This window comes from Phascolarctos cinereus, unplaced genomic scaffold, assembly GCF_003287225.1.
Source record: "Phascolarctos cinereus isolate Bilbo 61053 unplaced genomic scaffold, phaCin_HiC Scaffold_7;HRSCAF=346, whole genome shotgun sequence".
NCBI classification, from domain to species: domain Eukaryota; kingdom Metazoa; phylum Chordata; class Mammalia; order Diprotodontia; family Phascolarctidae; genus Phascolarctos; species Phascolarctos cinereus.
In genome coordinates, this window is record NW_027556180.1 from 16,418,946 (window position 1) to 16,436,976 (window position 18,031).

The following is an 18,031-nucleotide window of genomic DNA, read 5'->3' on the forward strand; positions in this document are numbered from 1 at the left end:
TCCCCCAGCTGGCCTTCCCCTTCTTGGCATCATCCGGGGCTATCATGTGAGCCTGTAAGGTACTGCCCTGGGGGAGGGGCGGTGGTGCATTCCCCAATACATCTACTATAGGATACAGTCAACAATCTGACCCCAAATCTCAGAAGGAGACAGTAGGGGAAAGAAAGAGGGGGGCAGAGCATTGACAGGAAGAACACATATATGATGTTGTCCCCTAACCCTGGAGAGGGAGGTGGGCCAGGGAGGGAACAAAGCTAGGTATGATGTGGGTGTGGGAAGCATTGTGGGATTGGCAGAGGATGAGGACACATGAGGATGGCAGACCTGTTGGGGGAGGGAACAGAGGGGACATGCCCCCTTTATGTTTCAGTGATCCAAGACAAAGCCCAGTTAACAGCTTGGTTTCAGGTTTACCCAAATCCCATCTAACACCAAAATGGTTCCTAGGCCTCCTTCCTTCTCCATCAGGACCTTCATCACACAGAACTTTCTCCTCTCAGGCCTCAGATACTTCTTTTCAAGACTCCCCTTTCCTCTCTTGTCTCCTGGAGGGTAGATGGCCTTTCAAGTCAACCCTGCAGGTATGTGTGGCTAAGAACTCTCCTGCCTCGGCCTTTGCAGTTATCAGCACTTCCCAGAGGTGACCTTGACCCACCTCTGACTCCTCATCAGGGCTTGGACCAGGACTTAAATACAGGTCTCTAGGTTCTATCCTCAGTGCTCTTTCTTTCTGTGCTCCCCCTCCATGACTTCAGACGTCTTTTTGTCCCCTCCTTTCTCAGGAAGGGAGTGGTTGCCTGAGAGATGTGGCCGCACTCATATTGAGTAATCCCTATTTGCCAAGGTGTAATTTTCCCCAGTTTATTTATTCACTCAAAAACAAAGCAGAAGTTATGGGTTAGGGGCAGGATGACTTTCACACACAACACCCAAAATAAGGATTTGTTCAACAAGAATTACACTTCAACCCAGGATCCCAGACTCAGGCAAACAAGAGCAGGGAAGGACCAAAGAAATCATCTAGCCTAACATTCCCATTTTCCAGGTAAGGAAACTGAAGGCCATTGGGAGGAACATGACTTGCCCAGGATCACAGAAACATTATGTAACAGAACAGCAGGATCGGAACCCTGGTCCTCTGCTTTCAAATTCAGTGGTATTCCCACTCCTCCACGATGCCTCTCAAAGGTTAGTGATCCTGACCTCTGACGTATATGTTAACCTACCTGACAGAATGTTTGTAGAGTGCTGGGCACAATGCCTGGCATATCACAGGCTCTGTATAAACACTTCTTCCCTTCCCTTCTCCACCTGATCACATCTAAATACCTCCTCTTCCTATTCTGTTTATCAAAATCAGTGAACAGGCTTTTCTAGGTTTCTGATTTCAATGTACTTTTAGCTGGGCGTTTCTAATATCTATACTGCCATGATTCAGAAAAACTGTCATCAAACCAATGTTTTTGAACATCTGGGCATGATTTGCTTGACTCCTGTCTTTGTGGAGGAGAGAATGGGTTTTACCTCTTTTTTATGGGACAGAAAATTACTTTCCCCATGTCATGAACCAGCCCTCCTACCAGCCCACCGTCTCCACCTTCCAGCAGCCAAATGTACCAGAGTCTACACCTTACTCCACAAAGGAGCCCGATTCAACTCAGCAGTCCCCAAAAATAGGCTAATGGGCCACGGCTGGAGAGAGAGAGACCAGAAGGCCCCACTCCTGAAGTCCCCTGGTTGGCTTTAGTCTCTCCCTGACCCCCCCTTCCCACTGATATCCTCAAGCAGATTTATCCCTGGCTGCCCTCTTTTCTTAGTCTCCGTCCTCTACTCAGAGACACAACCGCAGGTCCAAGTGCTGGCCTTGTGGCTATTTGCCCTCAAAAAATTCAGGATAGTACTAGGAAGGCTCTTCTCTCTGTGCAGCCAAGTAGATACAACAAAGACCCTTCTAGGCATCAGAGAGAAAAGCCACTTTGCGACAGCCCCATCCCAAATCAAGCAATGTTTGCTGAGGTCTCCTGCATGCTGGGCACTATGCTAGGTACTATGGCACACAACTGCCACCCCACCAGACCCCCATAGTGTAGATGGAAAGCCAAAATACACAGAGTTTAAATAATTGTTATTGATACAGGACATGGCAACAAAGAAGGAAATGCAAGAATACCCAATGGACAGGGTGGTCCACTGGGTCACAAAGAGTCAGACGGGACTGAACAACAACACAGGACAGGATGCAAGGGGCCAACAAATAGTAAAAACGATAACAATAATAATAACTAGCATTTACACAGCACCTTGAGGTTTGCAAAGCACTTTACATGTTATCTCATTTCACGCTCACAACAAACCTACGAAATAGGTACTATCATTATAGATAAGGAAACTGAGGCTGAGGGGTTGAGTGACTTGCGTACAGCCATACAACTAGCAAGTATCTGAGGCAAGATTTGAACCAACCAAGCTCCTCCCAAGGCTTGGTTAAGGTCATGCGAGATTCCTTAATGGTCACAACAGAAACAAGGTTGAAGAGCCTCTGACCATTATTGGCAAATGAGGCACTTAAGAGGAAAACACACTCAGCACTGAGACGAACAACATCCAGTTCAAAGGGGAATGAGATTCCCCGTAGATGGTGAGGTCTTCCCAATGCTGCTGACTGTGGATTACATCGGGTTGGAAGGTGCCAAGTGAGATCAGAAAGTCTCAAAAAGTAGTCAGCCTAACTATCCACACAGTAAAAAGACACTTGGGTAGATTTTTTGGTCCAGACTATGATTGCAGCTGAACAGACAATCCACAGGGTAGGGCTATCTGCACAAACACCTGAGACACGGACAGTGGAAAACGAGCTGGGCCTAGAAGCAGATGGGAGGAAGAAACCAAACTGGGCGGCATTTGGGAAGCTGCCCAGCACTTTCAATGATCCTGAGGCCCTCCCATCTTCCTAAAATCAGGGCTCTCTCCATGGCACTACGTGGCCCTGCCTTCTTTCAGGAATCACAATTTTACAGCACCCAAAGGGGAATGAGAGATTTATAGCAAATACTAGGGACTCAGAATATAGATTGAAGCATATTTTTTCTTTCTCTGTTTTTCTTTCTTTTTTGGAACATGGCTAATGCAAAAATATGTTTTGCATGACTTAATACGTATAATGGGATAATGGATACCATATTTCTTACCTTCTTGATAGATGGAGGAGAAGGTAGAGGCAGGGACAAAATTTGAAACTGAAAATTTAAAAAGGAAGCAGCATATTAAGAAGGTGATTGATTAGAAAGATGAAGATGCACATAAGTCAGCATAAAAAATATCAAAGAGATGTCTAATCAGAAAAGGAGTGGAACTGAGCACAAAGGTGAGGGCAAAGGACAACAGCTGGGCAGCTCCCATTGATGTGTGAGATCCTAGAGGAAGGATACCAGGATATTGGCTGGGTCCCTTTTTGTAGGATTTATAAGACACGTTGGTCAAGTAACCCAGAAAGAGAAGGCTTGACCGGATTAATAACATAGATGTTGGAGGCAGTGCCTACACCCACAAGCCCTGACATCCACTGAGGCACTGACATATGCAGAAGAACATTAGTAATGCTAGTGTTACAGGCACCATAGAGAGAACACTGGCTACAGTCCAGAGTTCTCATATGTCTGAGGTGATGAGAAAAGTTCTGTGTTATTCTTGAAGCCTCAAAAACCCAAATCCTTGAAACAAATCTAAAATTTATGGTGTAGTCACAAATTAGGAATTACCCACCAGGCTCTACTTGTAGTCAAGTTCAATTTATGGCCTAAGACCCTTTGATCCCTTTTCTGCCATGTTTATAAATTACTTTTGTCGGCTCCATTTTTATATTTGAGAGAACCAAAGTGAAAAATGATCTGGAAAGCTTGCAGAAAAGTGGAGGAATGAGACAAAGTTAACCATATAAACTATGCATACAGTCAAAGTTCCCAAAATTAGAATTTCCAATCTGGCTCTCATTCTTTGTTTTTTTAACACAGTATTTTCCATCTAGTACCGTATTTGCTCTCCCCTTTTAGGCCCAGATGCTTTCACTCTATAATGGGGATGAGTAGAGATTAATTATTCTGACAGTTGGCCACAAGGTCACTGAGACCCTCAGAAACCCTCATTCATCTTTGAGAAAGTCTCACCTTCATTCATTAAAGAACAGCAACGAGTAGCAAAGCAATTTGGTATCTTGATCTAAGAACTCTCCTTTCCTTCAACAAGTCCTTAACACTTACAAGAATCTTTAAGAAGCTGCTGTCGTGTACATAACTGGTAGCCAAAGCTTTTGGCCAAGCAGATTGCCAGTATTTTCTTTCACCTTCCTCGCTGGTCAGTCAGGGTAATTCACAACTATAATCCCTGCTCCCAGGGAAGCCAAAGCTGAAAATGGATCAATTGAGTCTATGAGTGCAGAGCAGCAGTGGCTGGGTCACTCAATCAGATCCTCACTAAATGCAGCACCAATAGGATGAGCCCTTGGACGCAGAGAGTTCCTACATTGTCTAAAGAGGGGTGAAAGGGCCCAGGTCAGAAATGAGCAGGTCAAAGCTCCAATGGGGATCAGCAATGTGAACAGGACCGTGGGTAGCTCGGCACCTGCACGAAACAGGGAGAAAAGAAGAAAGGAAAGAAGGAAGGAAGGGAGAGAGGAAGGAAAGGAAGGAAGAAGGGAGAAAGGGAGGGAGGGAGAAAGGAAGGGAGGGAGGGAGAAAGGGAGAGAGGAGAAAGGGAGGGAGGGAGAAAGGAAGGGAGGGAGGGAGAAAGGGAGGGAGGGAGGGAGAAAGGGAGGGAGGGAGAAAGGAACGGAGGGAGAAAGGAAGGGAGGGAGGGAGAAAGGAAGGGAGGGAGGGAGAAAGGAAGGGAGGGAGGGAGAAAGGAAGGGAGGGAGAAAGAAGGAGGGAGGAGGGAAAGGAAGGGAGGGAGGGAGAGAAAAGGAGGAGGGAGAAAGGAAGGGAGGGAGGGAGAAAGGAAGGGAGGGAGAAAGGAAGGAAGGAGGGAGAAAGGGAGGAAGGGAGTTTCAAATTGGCTTCTCTTGGCTCAAGAGACTGTCCACATCAGACCAGACTGCCGCTGCAGCCCAGCTTTGTTTGCATTTTTTCTCAACCATTAAATTGTAAGCTCCTTGAGGGCAGGGACTTTCTTTTTTCTTTTTGTATCCTCAGAGCTTAGTAGAGTGCCTGGCACATAGTAGGCATTTAATAAATGCTTTTTGACTAACTGATTTCCCTACAGTACTAAAAATGCTTGTAGGTGGACAAAAATCACTGCTCTCTTAAGTTAAGAAAGATAGAAGAAAAGAGAAAGAAGTGCAGAAGAATGAGTGTTGCCCATTTTTCCTCTATCCCTGCCCAAATTAAAGGTAAATAGATAGGTGTTGTCGGTTTTTAAAATTTGGCCCTTTATTAGTCCAGGTAAGAATGAAACAGATACTTCTTTCAGAGATCTTCTCCAAAAGAGCAATTTCTGTTTCCAATAAGAACAGAAACAGAGGACTAATATGGTGAAAACACATTGTTGGTTTTTATCTTAAAATGTGAATGGAAACAATAATATGTGAGCAAAGATGGTAACTTCCCAGAGCTGGTCACTTTGGATGGAAGCTTGGAGCTTGAAGAATAGATGAAAGAGAAGTTGGTAGACAGCATCAGAGTCCTCAGTCCTACTGATCTTCCCAGTGAACAATAGCCAGAACTTCCAAAAAGGAATCTATTTAAAAGTGAGAAAAGCAGAGACAGCAAAGAGGGAATTTGGACACAGCCACTTGCCTCATTGCAAGAAAAGAAAGGACTCTTCTTATGGACACATTGTGAGGCTGCCTAAGAAGAGGCAGAAAACAGGGGCATTCCTCTATTGGAAAAGATTGAGGACATCACACTTCCAATTTCTTCTGTTGTATTCAATCAGACCATTAGCCCATCAAGTCTGATGCCAGTGGTCCACTGAGTCTGGCCAAAGCCAATGGTTGATGGTTTTAAAGAATGTGAAAAATTACAAAATGAAAATCTGTCTGGCTCTGCAAGGAACTTCAATTAAAATGTACCTTAAACTAATTTTTGAAAGACCAGCTGCAGAACATTATTTAAAAATAAAAAGAGCTGAGAGAGAACTTTAAAAAAAGACTAAATGGGAATTTTGGAGAGTTGAGACAAAGGACAAGGTTGAAAAACAAATGCATTGCTTGAAAAAAAAAATTACAAAATGTGTCTGCTCCTTAAGGAAGCAATATGGAACAGTAGATAGAGAGCAAACCCCAAAGCCAAGAAGACCCAGGTCCCACTTAAAAAACAGAACCATGTGGTCTGAGGCAAGTCACATAAGGGTTGAGTAGCTGTGGCAGCTCTGAAGATGCTAGTCTGCACTGGCAGAGGGAATTCCTCATTGGGAGTTCCCACCACCAATGAAATCACAGGTCCAGACTCTCATCTGCTCCCCCTGAAACATATATAAAAAAGTGTCTTTTCTTTGACCACCCATTAGGAACTAGAAATATTTTCATAAAATGCAAATGAAGAGATCTTTACATGTCAGCATAATCATTCCTATCTGAATAAAACGCTTTCATAGAATCATAAGATTTGGAAGGAGTCTTAGAGATGATCTAGTCTAGCCTCATCTCCTGTTACACTTTACAAGTGGGGAAACTGAGGTCCAAATCACACTTCCCTAGGTCCCAAAGACCTAGCAATGACAGTATTCAAGCCCAGTTCCTTGGACTACTAATTCAATGATATTTCCACTGTACCACACTATAAGAAACTTGCATTTTTATTCCAAAGCCCTCATCCTCTAAGAAATCTGCCATTGTTTTGATTCAATTCACTTTAACAAACATGACAAAAGGGACTTCTTTCAAAGCTGCAAAAGGTCCAGTCTTGGAGGAGCTTATAATAATTGTTGTTGTTGTTCAGTCACTTTTAAGTCATATCCGACTCTTCGTGACCCCATTTGGGGTTTTCTTGGCAAAGATGCTGGAGTGATAATAATTCCTGAGGCTTATATACTGTTCAAAGTATTCAGATTTATAACGTTGGGGGGAGTTAGTGGGTGAGGGATGATGGGACTAGCATGTACACAGAAGGCAATCTGAGGGAAGGGGAGAGATACTCTTCTCTTTGGCTCAAAGAAAGTGTGATGACAGAAAGATCACTTCTGACTAGGTAAAGGAAAGAAAACTTCATGGGAATGGTAACCCCGAATCTAGCTCTGAGTGGAAATGAAGGATTTCAAAGGGCAGAGAGGAGCAGAGAGTCCATTCCCAGAACATCAGGCAGCCTGAGAGAAGTCAGGAAAGAAGCTGATTAAAGACCACGGCAGGATGAGATCAGAGAGGAGCCCACCTGGCTGCTATGTGGAATCAGAAATCAGTCTGTCAGTCAAGCAAAAAAAGCATTGTTAGCTAGGGAGCCTCATGATAAGCACTTTATAATTACTTCTTGCCTGGCCATACAAAGAAAGACAAAAACCAACCCTACCCTCAAGGAGCACACATTCTAATGGGAGAAACAAGCAAATAAGTCCAGACATATACGATATATGGAGAGTAGAGGAGACATCATCTGAGAGGGGAGGGCTTTAGCACCAATAAGATTAAGAAGTCTTCCTATAGGTCAAATTTGGGCTGATCCTTAAAAGAAGCCAAGAGACCCAGAGGCAGGGGGTGAGGAGGGAAAAGGAGGCAAATAGAGAATAAGGTTGGAAGGGCAGACTGAATGCCAGGCTGAGGTGTCTGTGCCTTATCCTTGATGCACTAAGGAGCCAATGATTTTTCTATTTTCTGAGCAGGGGAATGGCATGCTCAGATCTAGGAAAACTATATCCTTTAAAGTTTGGAGGAAGAAGAAATAGAACATCTGGACAAGTGCCTGAAACATAGTTGGTAGTTAGAGGAAGGAAAGGGAATAAGCATTTATATGTAGCGCCCGCTATGTCCCAGGGACTGCGCTACTAAGTGCTTTATAATGATTTCATTTGCTTCTCACAACAACTCTGGGAGGTAAGTCCTATTATCCCCATTTTATAGTTGAGGAAATGAAGCAGACAGAGATTAAGTAACTTACCCAGGGTCACACGGCTAGTAAGTGTCTGAAGCCTAAAGAAGGTCCTTATACCATACAACAAATCAGCTCTCCTTACAGTCTTGTGTTTCTAACTACTAAGTCACATGATGGTCTCCTTAGCTCAGTGACCAGGGCTGGTGGCTTGGCTAGACTAATGAACACACAATGGAGACCCATCAGATGGGTCCTTCCAAGCTAATTTCCTAAAGCTTTATATTAGGGTTGGGTTTTTAATTTCAGAAGGGAAAGCCAAGTGTTTGTTTTTCACTTGAAATGTCTGTGGCTTGGGGCAACAATGGGGAAGTAAAGCCTATACAAGAGAAACCCTAAGTGCCACAATGCGGTTAATCAGTAACTTGGGATAATGAAAGCCTCTCCCTCCCCCAGCTAATATTCTGCTCTCTGTGCACCAGGAGGACCCACACAATTCATCAGTTCAGGGCCTGACATGGACATGACTGGGCACAGCCTTATGAGTCCCAGACTGGATGCTACCTGACTTTAAACATGTAAAACCTAGGCTCATGACTCATCCTCCATTTTCTTTTTAGACTGAGTCTCCCTATCTCACCCTGGCTAGAAGTGGGGGTGCTGATCCCAGTTCTGATCTACACAGAAGCTGCGACCCATTCTGTTTCCTACTTGGGTATGTTTGTCCCCTCAGGCAGCCTAATGGCCTCCTACTTTGAGGGGCTCCCAAAATTAGTGCTAAACTCAAGGAGTCTACACTATTAGCTTTAGCCCCAACTGCAGCTCAAAACCCCCAAAATCAGCATCTTCAGTAGCAGGGACTACAGGTGGGCACCATCACACCTGGCCACTCATTCTCATGGAGCTCCATTGTCCCTCTGCTTTTCTCTTCTCTTAGCCATGAAACCATCCCTCCACTTATCATAGTAAAATGGGAAAGGTTCTGGGTTTGAATCTCAGCTCTTCCACGTCCACCTTGGTGGCTTCAGACTAGTGACTTCCCTTCCCTGGGCCTCAGTTTCTTTATCTGTGAAATGAGGGGTTTGACCTAAATGACGTCTAGAGACCCTTCCAGCCCTAGATCTCTGATTCTATGCTCCCTTTCATCCTGGTTGGCTGACCCAGAGGGGAACGGAGGGGGCCAGGCAGATAAAGGAGGCGGGCTCATCCCATTCATGGCGATGGCAGTTTGTCATCACCAGCATTATCAACCAGCTGTTAAACGCTCCATTGTTCCAGGGTCTGAAACCCCCTCAGAACACTCCCTTGAACAGCCATCCCTGCAAGAGCTGGTTCCCACTAGAAAAGCATTTCACAAAAGAAGGAGGTAAGAAGGTTCTAACATTAAAAAGAAATGAAAAGAATCACAAGGGCAAGAATTGGACAAAATTTCACAAGCACCAAAACATGACACTGTTTCCTTAACCCAAAAGTATTTCCATGAACGCCACTGGTGATTTAAAAAAACAGTCACAGGGCCAAACAACCAAACCAGGAACTGTATGCAAGGGAGTCACACTGATGAGAGAAAATTTGTAATGGACACAAATGAGAACTAATGCTCACATAGAATCCCAAAACCCGAATCACAAAATCGGTGAGTTGTGGGAAAGACAAAGGTGGCCATCCAGTCCAACTGGAGAGAAATAAGTTCTCGCCATAACATAGCCAAGAATGGCCAGTACCTCCAAAAACATCCTGATGGGGAATCTCAAACAGTCTCCCTGCAACTTCTACCCACTGCTTCTGGTTCTGCCCTCAGGGCCACACAAGCCAAGTGTAATCTGAAAACCAATAGCAGAAATCAGACAGAAATAGTTACTTTTTGATGGTCTATATGGAAAGCTTCTCACACAAAAAGATTAACCAGAAACATTTTCCCATGTTTATAGTTTTCTTTTTCATTCTAAACTTAACACAAGTAAAATGAGCATTTCCATATGTGGAATAGCACAGAAAAAAGAGGGTGGTCAAGGAAATCATGAATCTCCATTTTTTGCTTTTGCTTTTGTTTTTAAGTACCTAATAAATTCTAATAAAAACAATGCTCTGCATATTTGTTGTTGTTCAGTCCTTTCAGTTGTGTCTGACTCTTTGTGAGCCCATTTGGGGTTTTCTTGGCAAAGACAAAGAAATGGTTTGCCATTTCCTTCTCCAGCTTATTTTACAGATGAGGAAACTGAGGACAACAGGATTAAGTGACTTTCCCAGGGTCACACAGCTCATAAGTGTGTGAGGCTGGATCTGAACTCAGGAAGATGAGTCTTCCTGACTCCACTGTGCACTATGATGATACCTAGCTTCCCTTACTATGTGCTAAAGTCTTCATTCGTGGGGCAGCTAGGTGGCACAGTGGATAGAGCACCGGCCCTGAAGTCAGGAGGACCTGAGTTCAAATTCGGCCTCAGACCAAGCACTTGACACTTACTAGCTGTGTGACCCTGGGCAAGTCACTCAACCCCAGTTGCCTAAAAAAATAAAAAATAAAGTCTTCAATCATTCAACACGTCAATTTCAAAACTGTCTTGCTCTGTGATTCCTTTTGCCCTTCTTATTCTCTTCCATGAGTTTTTAAATGCCTAGGCAATCCTTTTATCTTTCTTTTTTTTTTAAATCAACCCTGTCCCAAAGTGCTTTTCTCCCATTTCTGTTCCTGGCCCCTGCCAAATTGGCACTTTTCATGCATTGCAGACAGATGCTGTCTAGTGGACAGATGGACAAAATTATGGATTCTTTAAGAATCTGGATCTTTAAGAATTAGGTCTCATATTTAAGAAACACAATGATATTTAGCAACAAATAAATGATTCTGGTTTTAAAAAATCATTAAATGATTTTTAAATAATCGTAATTGTTTTTTAGAATTCCATAAGGTAGAAATGGATATTTATAACTTTCTATCACATGCACATGGTCATATGTCCACGTATACATGACACAGGGGAGAGAATACTAAATGAGAGCACTAAATCTGCCTCTGAAATTAGCTATGTGACCACAGTCCAGTAATTTAGTTTCTGTGAAGCTCAGTTTTCCCATCTTTAAAATGCAAGAACTAGATCTCCAAGGACGTTAAATTCCATTTACTTAAAATCAACAGGCCACCCTGGCGATCCATTCTGCATTCTTCCCTCCCTCTTTGAGGAAGCTGACACTGGGTCCTTCTGAAGCAAAAGAAATTTTGGTTTTGTATCAAAGAAATGGGAGATTCCAATGATCAGTGTCTAAATGATTTCTTCTCAGCCAATGCCAAGCTAGAAAGCAAGCCCATGTGGGTGGGGAGCCTCACCTCCATCTCTGTCCATCCTCACTAGCTGAGTTAGGTCAACTGAGTTGAGTCAGTTAGTGAGTCAATATCGTTTGAAGTCACAGTCCTACATGACTTCCTCAGAATCCACAACCAAGTGACATTTTCCTAGACAAAGAGGGATATCTAAACAAGAAAGTCTGTTCTCCAGAAACACAGTCATTCTTTGACCTTATAACCTGAAAAACACTGCTGCGGTAGTAGGGGAGCTGATGGATGGGAATTCCGGTTGTTCGGCCAATGTCCGACTCTTTGTGAATCCAGCTTTGTTACTCAGTTACTGTCTGAAACCAGATTTGAACTCAAAAAGATGAGTCTTCCTGACTCCAAACCCAGTACTCTGTGTACTGCCCCACCTACTGCTCCTAGCTGGATGGATCTTACCTGGGGTATAACACCCTATTCTTCTAGTGAACCAGGTTCTAAGATTAGTCAGCCTCAGTCAGGGGATGTCAATGTTTAAGATTATTGTCTATTTCAATATTCTCAGAATTTGTGTGTGTGTGTGTGTGTGTGTGTGTGTGTGTCCCACAAAAGTCTAGCCCTTGTACCAGGCACCTGTCTAGAGACCTCTTTAAGTGCTACTTCTTCCTCTCACAGCCTTCTGGAGACTGGGGGAACACACAGTCACATCCCTTCAAGCATGCAGAGTAACAAATAATTTTCTTCAATGGCCATTCCTGCTGCTCATTAGGCCATGAAAGGTAGGCCCAAAACAAAGAGCTACTGAATCACACCCACATCTTATCTCAATCTAGGAAACCTAAGAAGCACAATGTCTCCCCAAACTTGGTGCTGCATTTGTCAACCATAGTCCAAGTATGGGAACAAGCTCTGCATCACAAAGAATGAAAGGGTGTGTGTGTGTGTGTGTGTGTGTGTGTGTGAGAGAGAGTGAGTGTGAGAGAGAGAGAGAGAGAGAGAGAGAGAGAGAGAGAGAGAGAGAGAGAGAGAGAGAGAGTGGGGAAGTGAGAAGGGAAGAGACCTTGTTGTTGGGGGGGGCAGGCAGGAGGACAGGAGACACTCTTCAGCCTCTTCTAATAAACCATATAGCTTTCTTACCTGGGCTAACAGAGGAGAAATCCAAGCTATATTTTTATAACCAATTCATAAAGCACTAATTCCTCAATCTACTATCCTGATTGCCACTGCTTTCCTCAAGGCTGCCAAAAGCTCCTTTTTGTCTGAACTCTTGAAATAGCAATGGATTGTCAGTTCCTTGAGGGCACAGGATATGTTCTGTTTATGCCCTCGACCATATCAGGTGCTGGACAAATGGCTTCTGAATAAAGTCTGAAGTATTTTATGATAAGTTTTCCAAGCACCCAATATCATTTTATGTTGCTAGGTACAAGAAGCTTGTTAGACTCTGAGGACTTTGGAATAGCTATGAATATTTTTAAAAATCCATGTGCCTGACACATGGCAGAGACTTAGACTGGTAATTGATGAAAACATGTTAGGTATCAAAATTTCTTCTGAAGATTAAAAAAAATTGTCAATCAAAACCAAATGATCTAGTCTCTAATTACTTACAAATTTTATGTGGCCATAAATTGAGACTGCCCATTCTTTTTCTCTTTGTTTCTTCCACCACTCCCCTCTCTCCATGGCCTCACCCCCGAGCATTTCCAATCTCATTATCCTCTCTGCTAAAATTGCTCTATGCAGTTTCCCTCTTGGAATCAACAGAAACACATGTCACTGAGACTTAGGGAATTCTAACCAACCACAGGCTATACAACTGGGTCATAAAGTTGCAGAACCTAAAACTAAAGGTTAATTTGTTTTTAAAATCATCCCTTTATTCAAAAGGTAAAGGTTGGAGGGGGGAGGGGGTTGGAGGGAAGGAAACCATTCTAACAACCTATCAAGCTGGCTGAATCAGATGACGGTAACAACGCTGAGCTAATTCTGCTGATTGAGGGTTTAAGGGAAATTATCTTCCCACTCAAAATATGAACGAGCTTTTGTTATCCTTGGAAGTGAACTTGAGGACCCCAACGTCACTTTATAAACTCCAAGGCAAAGAGTAAGCCTTATTTATTCCATCTTTTATTCTAAGAAGGGCAATTCAATTTTTATTCGATTTATTGCCTCTGCCATATTTTCTAAGATAATGCCTAACCCAAAAGAGTTATGTTGATTTAGCAGAGACCAAATAACAGTCAAGACATTTAAAACCGGACCCCTCAGGCTGTTGACACACACATCTCATGAAACGTGTATACAGTCACCAAATGCCAGGCTATGAGCAAAGAAAGGGCAACAATACCTTGTCAAGACGAGGACAATTCCTAGCCTAAGAAGAGGCCAGAGGGCTCAGACCAAGTGTTCACTTTCTGGCTCTTCTGACACGGTTAACAGGCTCTACAGGACAACAAAGCTAATTCGGGAAAGGAGGCAGAACTGCCACTGGAAAAGCCATCATGGCCCCTTCATAAGCTTTGGTCCCCTTCAGTCCGCCGGCTTTGCGTTCTTCCTCATTTGTTTACTTTAGAAGGCACCCCAGGCTCATAAACTCACCACGTGAATGAAAAAGCTGGAGAGGCAGACGGACAGATCCCAAGCATCTCCTTCACCGGCCAGAGGAGAAGGAAGGAATATCTGAACACTTCCCCAGACGCCCTTGGGAGAGCCTCAGGCTGGTGTGAGAGGGTGCATAAGTTAACTCCAACTTGTCTTCCCGGTTAAAAGTGGGGGGGTGGGAGGGAGGGAGAAGAGAGAGGAGCAGACGGAGATGGAGGGAGAGAAGAGAAGAGCGCTCATCCCATTGCCAGGAGTGACTTCTCAGATCAGTTTCAGCCTGAGCAAAACCTCTGATTGCAAAACCTCTGACTGCTGGCCCGCAGCATCCTAGAAGATTTAAATCTTCGATGATTAAGACCAACTGAAAAAAGTTAAATTAAATTCAGTCTCCTTGCGTCCAAGTGACAGCACAGATGAAATTACTTTGCTTTTACTTTGCGAGTACATGTCTTTCTTTATCTACTTGCCCTTTACATTTCTGCCCCACCCCCAAGCTCCTGTACAAGTGCTTGGCACACAGTTGGCGCTTAATACATGTTTGCTGAATTGAATGGAGGGGGAAGAGAGAAGGGGGAAGGGGGAACAGCCACCTGAGGTTAATACTGTGGTTGGCACCGAGGATTCTAGGCTGAGGACTAAAATACATGCTCTCGGAAGCGCTAGGGCAAAGACTCCCCAGGGATGCCCCGATTTAGGCAGGCTCCGGCTTTTGATTACTACCTCGCACTTCTCCCCCCCCTTACCTTCCCTCCCCTCCTCTCCCCAGCCAAGGACCCTGAACGCCGCCGCGTCAGTCCGCCTAGTTTGCCTCCTGGGAAAGAGGGAATCTCTTCACGCTAGGGTGAATCAGCCCATCCTCTCCCAGACGCAGCTCGGAGGGGGCTTACCCCGCGGCAAGAGGAGGAGGAGGAGGAGTCCCGTGAAACTCTCGGTGGGTAACACACGCTCCCCTTCCTAGAGGAAGGGACAGCTCTCCCCGCCCCCAGGCGTCTGGGTCATTTCAGGCAGACCCAGAAAGACTCACAGTTGGGGGAACCGTGTATCCTGGGGGTGGGGGGAAGCAGGACATCCCGAGTCGTCGAGCACTTTATTCCCCAGCAGTCACCTAAGGAAACATCATTCAGCCCACTCAGCGTCCCCCTCTTACTTACACACACACACACACACACACACACAGTACTAAGGAGATCGTCCTCCTGCACCCACGTGCGTGCACCACCGCATCCCCCGCCTTGGCACGAGAGGCATTGCCTCCATCCACATCCCAGGACGCCCCGAGCGAAGGCTCCAATGCCAGGGAAGTGGGTGGCGTATTATTTTGGGGACGACTGAGCGGAGGCTCCATACTCCGGATGGGTATGTCCGGGGCCACCGAGCGGGGGCTCCATCCTCAGGGGGGTAGAAGTGGGGGGGGCTTTACAGCCCGACCAAAGGGAGATCCCTCGCTACTCAGCCGAGGCTCTGCGGCCAGACTTCGAGCTGGCTACCTGGACATCCTGGCAACCATTAACCCAACAATCCAACTCGCCCGCTTAGAGCGAACGCCTGCCGGATCTGCTCCAGGCGAGGGGCACGCATACAAAGACAAGAAAAGGGGTTTCCAAAGCAGCATGCCTGTCCTCCAGAAGACCACAAGCAAGTCCCCGGCCGTCTGCCAACCCTTTAGCCCTTACCTCCTGCAGCCCGGGACAATTGGGGGGTGGGGGGGAGGCCGAGGCTCCCGAGCGAGACCCTTCCACTAAGCTGGTGGATCGTCCTCCTCCTCCTGCCGTCCTCTGCAACACTTGCAAGACCACTTTTTTCCCTGGGGAAAAAAAAAAGAGGGGAGCAGCCCGGGGAGAGAGAGGGCCTTCTGTCCTCCGCAAGCGGGTCCCTGGGATGGGCAGCGGTGGGGAGCAGTGGGGGACGCTGCTGCCTCTGCCCCGGCTGCAGCCACAAGCTTCTTTACCATTCAAACCTCTGGCCGCCCTGGCTCCTGCACCCCGCCCCCCCACCTCGTTGCCCCGAAGCTCCCGAGGAAACCAGGAACTGGAGCCCAGGAGAATGGAACGGAGCTCCGGGAGCAGGAGGCAGAGGGCAAAGGGCTGGAGACAGGGGGCGCTGCGGGACGGAGGAGAAGAGGACGCAGGACGGGAAAGGAGGGCAGATTCTCCTAGAGTCCCAATTCTATTCCAACATTCCCACCACCACACACACCCAGTCCCTGCTCTTAGTTACCTACCCCCGGGTCTGGAAAGTGAAAATTGTTTTCTCTAGAGCAATCTTTTTTGTTTTAAATCCCCCTCGAACACAGGACCTCTGTTTCGCCCTCCAAACCCCAGATGGGGAAGAAGCACCGAGAAGGTAAATATAACCTAGCAGATGTGGGCGAGCAAGGAACCAGCACCTGCCCAAAAGAAGGGTATAAGCGGCAGAGCATGTAGGAAGATTCCCCCTGACTAATCAGTCCCGGCCCAGTCCAGTCTAGCCTTCTCCACCTCATCCTGTTTCATCCCATCCATCCCATCCCATCCATCTCCTATCCCATCCCAAGACTTTGTGGAGATGCAAGAGGCAAAAGTAGGGTTTGCAGGGCAATTAGTCAGAGTGGGTAGGGTTTTTTTTTTCTAACTGTCCCTAAAGCCAAGCCATGCAGTTCTAAGATGTGCCCTTTCTGGGGTTGTTCAGAATGCTCTCAAGGGATGAGAAGAGGAAGAAAGAAGAATGGTTTCCCTCCAGTGCATTTTTGCAAGAATCTTTTCCCTATCTGTGTAACTGGAATGTGCATTTGCCACTATGTCACCAGCAGCACTACCACCACCCCTGTTTCTCCTAACTACTACTTAAACTCTAATAAATTGTTTAAAGGAACAGGGGACCCTCCACATTCCTTGTAACTTAATGATTTCTGCAAAATGAAGATGCTGCAACCAGAAACTCCTCCCCTCTAAAACCCTGTCATTTACTACCTTGTAAAAAGCAACTTTTGCCTAAGTGAGAGGGAAAGTCTCCTAGTCAGAAATGTGATAACTGAAGCTAGCATGGCAATTTAAAACTTGCAATGCTGTTTTCTCTACATGACTTCCTCTGAACCTCCTGCCCACCTAGTGAGGCAGGCTCACAGTGTTAAGAGACTGAACTGGAAGAGATCCCAGAGGTCAGCTAGCCTATCATTTGAATGATAGGTATCTCGGCCCCAAAGGGGATATATGACATCCAAAGTCACACAGATAGTTTTGGTGGTCAAGTTTGAACCTAGCTCTGGCTGACTCCAGAACCAGGGTTCTTCATCACCCCTATGCTGCCTCTCCACCCCCATTATCTAGATGGGGAAACCAAGGAAGACTCCGTCGGGGCTCTTATTCCTTCCCATTCTGTATGAGTTGATGAGACAGGAAAGGGTGGGTTTCCAAAGCGATTAGTTAGAGAGTAAGTCAGCCACTGTCACACAGCTCATGAGTGTCCCACGGAAGATTTTAACCGTGCTTCTTCCTCTTCCTCCAAAACCTTTGCTCTTTCCAACGTATTGGGCTACTTCTCAATCCCCATCCTACAGACTGAGGAGACTCAGAGAAGTTAAGAAAGTAAGCCGACGGCCCACAGCTAGTGAGCTCACGAGGCAAGATTTGGCCTCAAATGCTTCAGACTCTCAAGGCCTGCACATCTACCATTCCCAGCTTTCACACTATCCCATATCCAGCAAGGAAAAAAGATTGGGGCGGCGAATGTGGCCGTTTGAAAGCGAAGTGGGCATCCACGGTCTCTCGAGAAAGCAGTCTGGGGGTGGCCGCCTCAGACACATCGAAAGCCTAGTGTGAGGTCACTAAGGAAATGGCTGGCGATCCGGACTTTATAGTTCCAGGGTTTGCATTTACCAGCGTCTATTCAACCTGCTCTATTGTTAGTTCAAAGTCTGGCTGCCTCCGACTCCACTCCTCACTCACCTTCAGTTTAAAATTCTCCTCCAATAGGAAGTCTCCAGGAAAACTTGGAGCGTGGGGTTGGCATGGTTATCCACTTCTAGATTTGGATTTTTTTTTCTAGGCTAAAAGGCAACACGCACTCAAATCAATTTCCTTTTCATTTTTTCTACTTGCTTCGCTAGTTACCAAGGGAGGGCGGGGCTCCTTGACAGACAGTTTGGGGGGGGAGGTGGAGAGAAGTAGAT

The 18,031-nt window shown here is 45.7% G+C and overlaps 1 protein-coding gene and 1 long non-coding RNA gene across 2 annotated transcripts in view; one reads left to right on the forward strand and one right to left on the reverse strand.

Annotated features, from left to right (window-relative positions):
• The window catches only part of PLCH1 (phospholipase C eta 1), a 247,255-nt gene extending 231,467 nt beyond the window's left edge, over positions 1–15,788 (reverse strand). The window contains exon 1 of the mRNA XM_020988921.2: positions 15,558–15,788. The gene's annotated coding sequence lies outside the window, so the exon portion shown is untranslated. The remainder of the gene's footprint in view (positions 1–15,557) is intronic.
• Positions 15,789–15,817: 29 nt separating this feature from the next.
• LOC144454758 (uncharacterized) lies at positions 15,818–16,734 on the forward strand. Its single transcript, XR_013483279.1, has 2 exons — positions 15,818–16,227; positions 16,552–16,734. It is a non-coding gene; the product is annotated as an uncharacterized LOC144454758 (long non-coding RNA).
• The last annotated feature ends 1,297 nt before the right edge of the window (positions 16,735–18,031 follow it).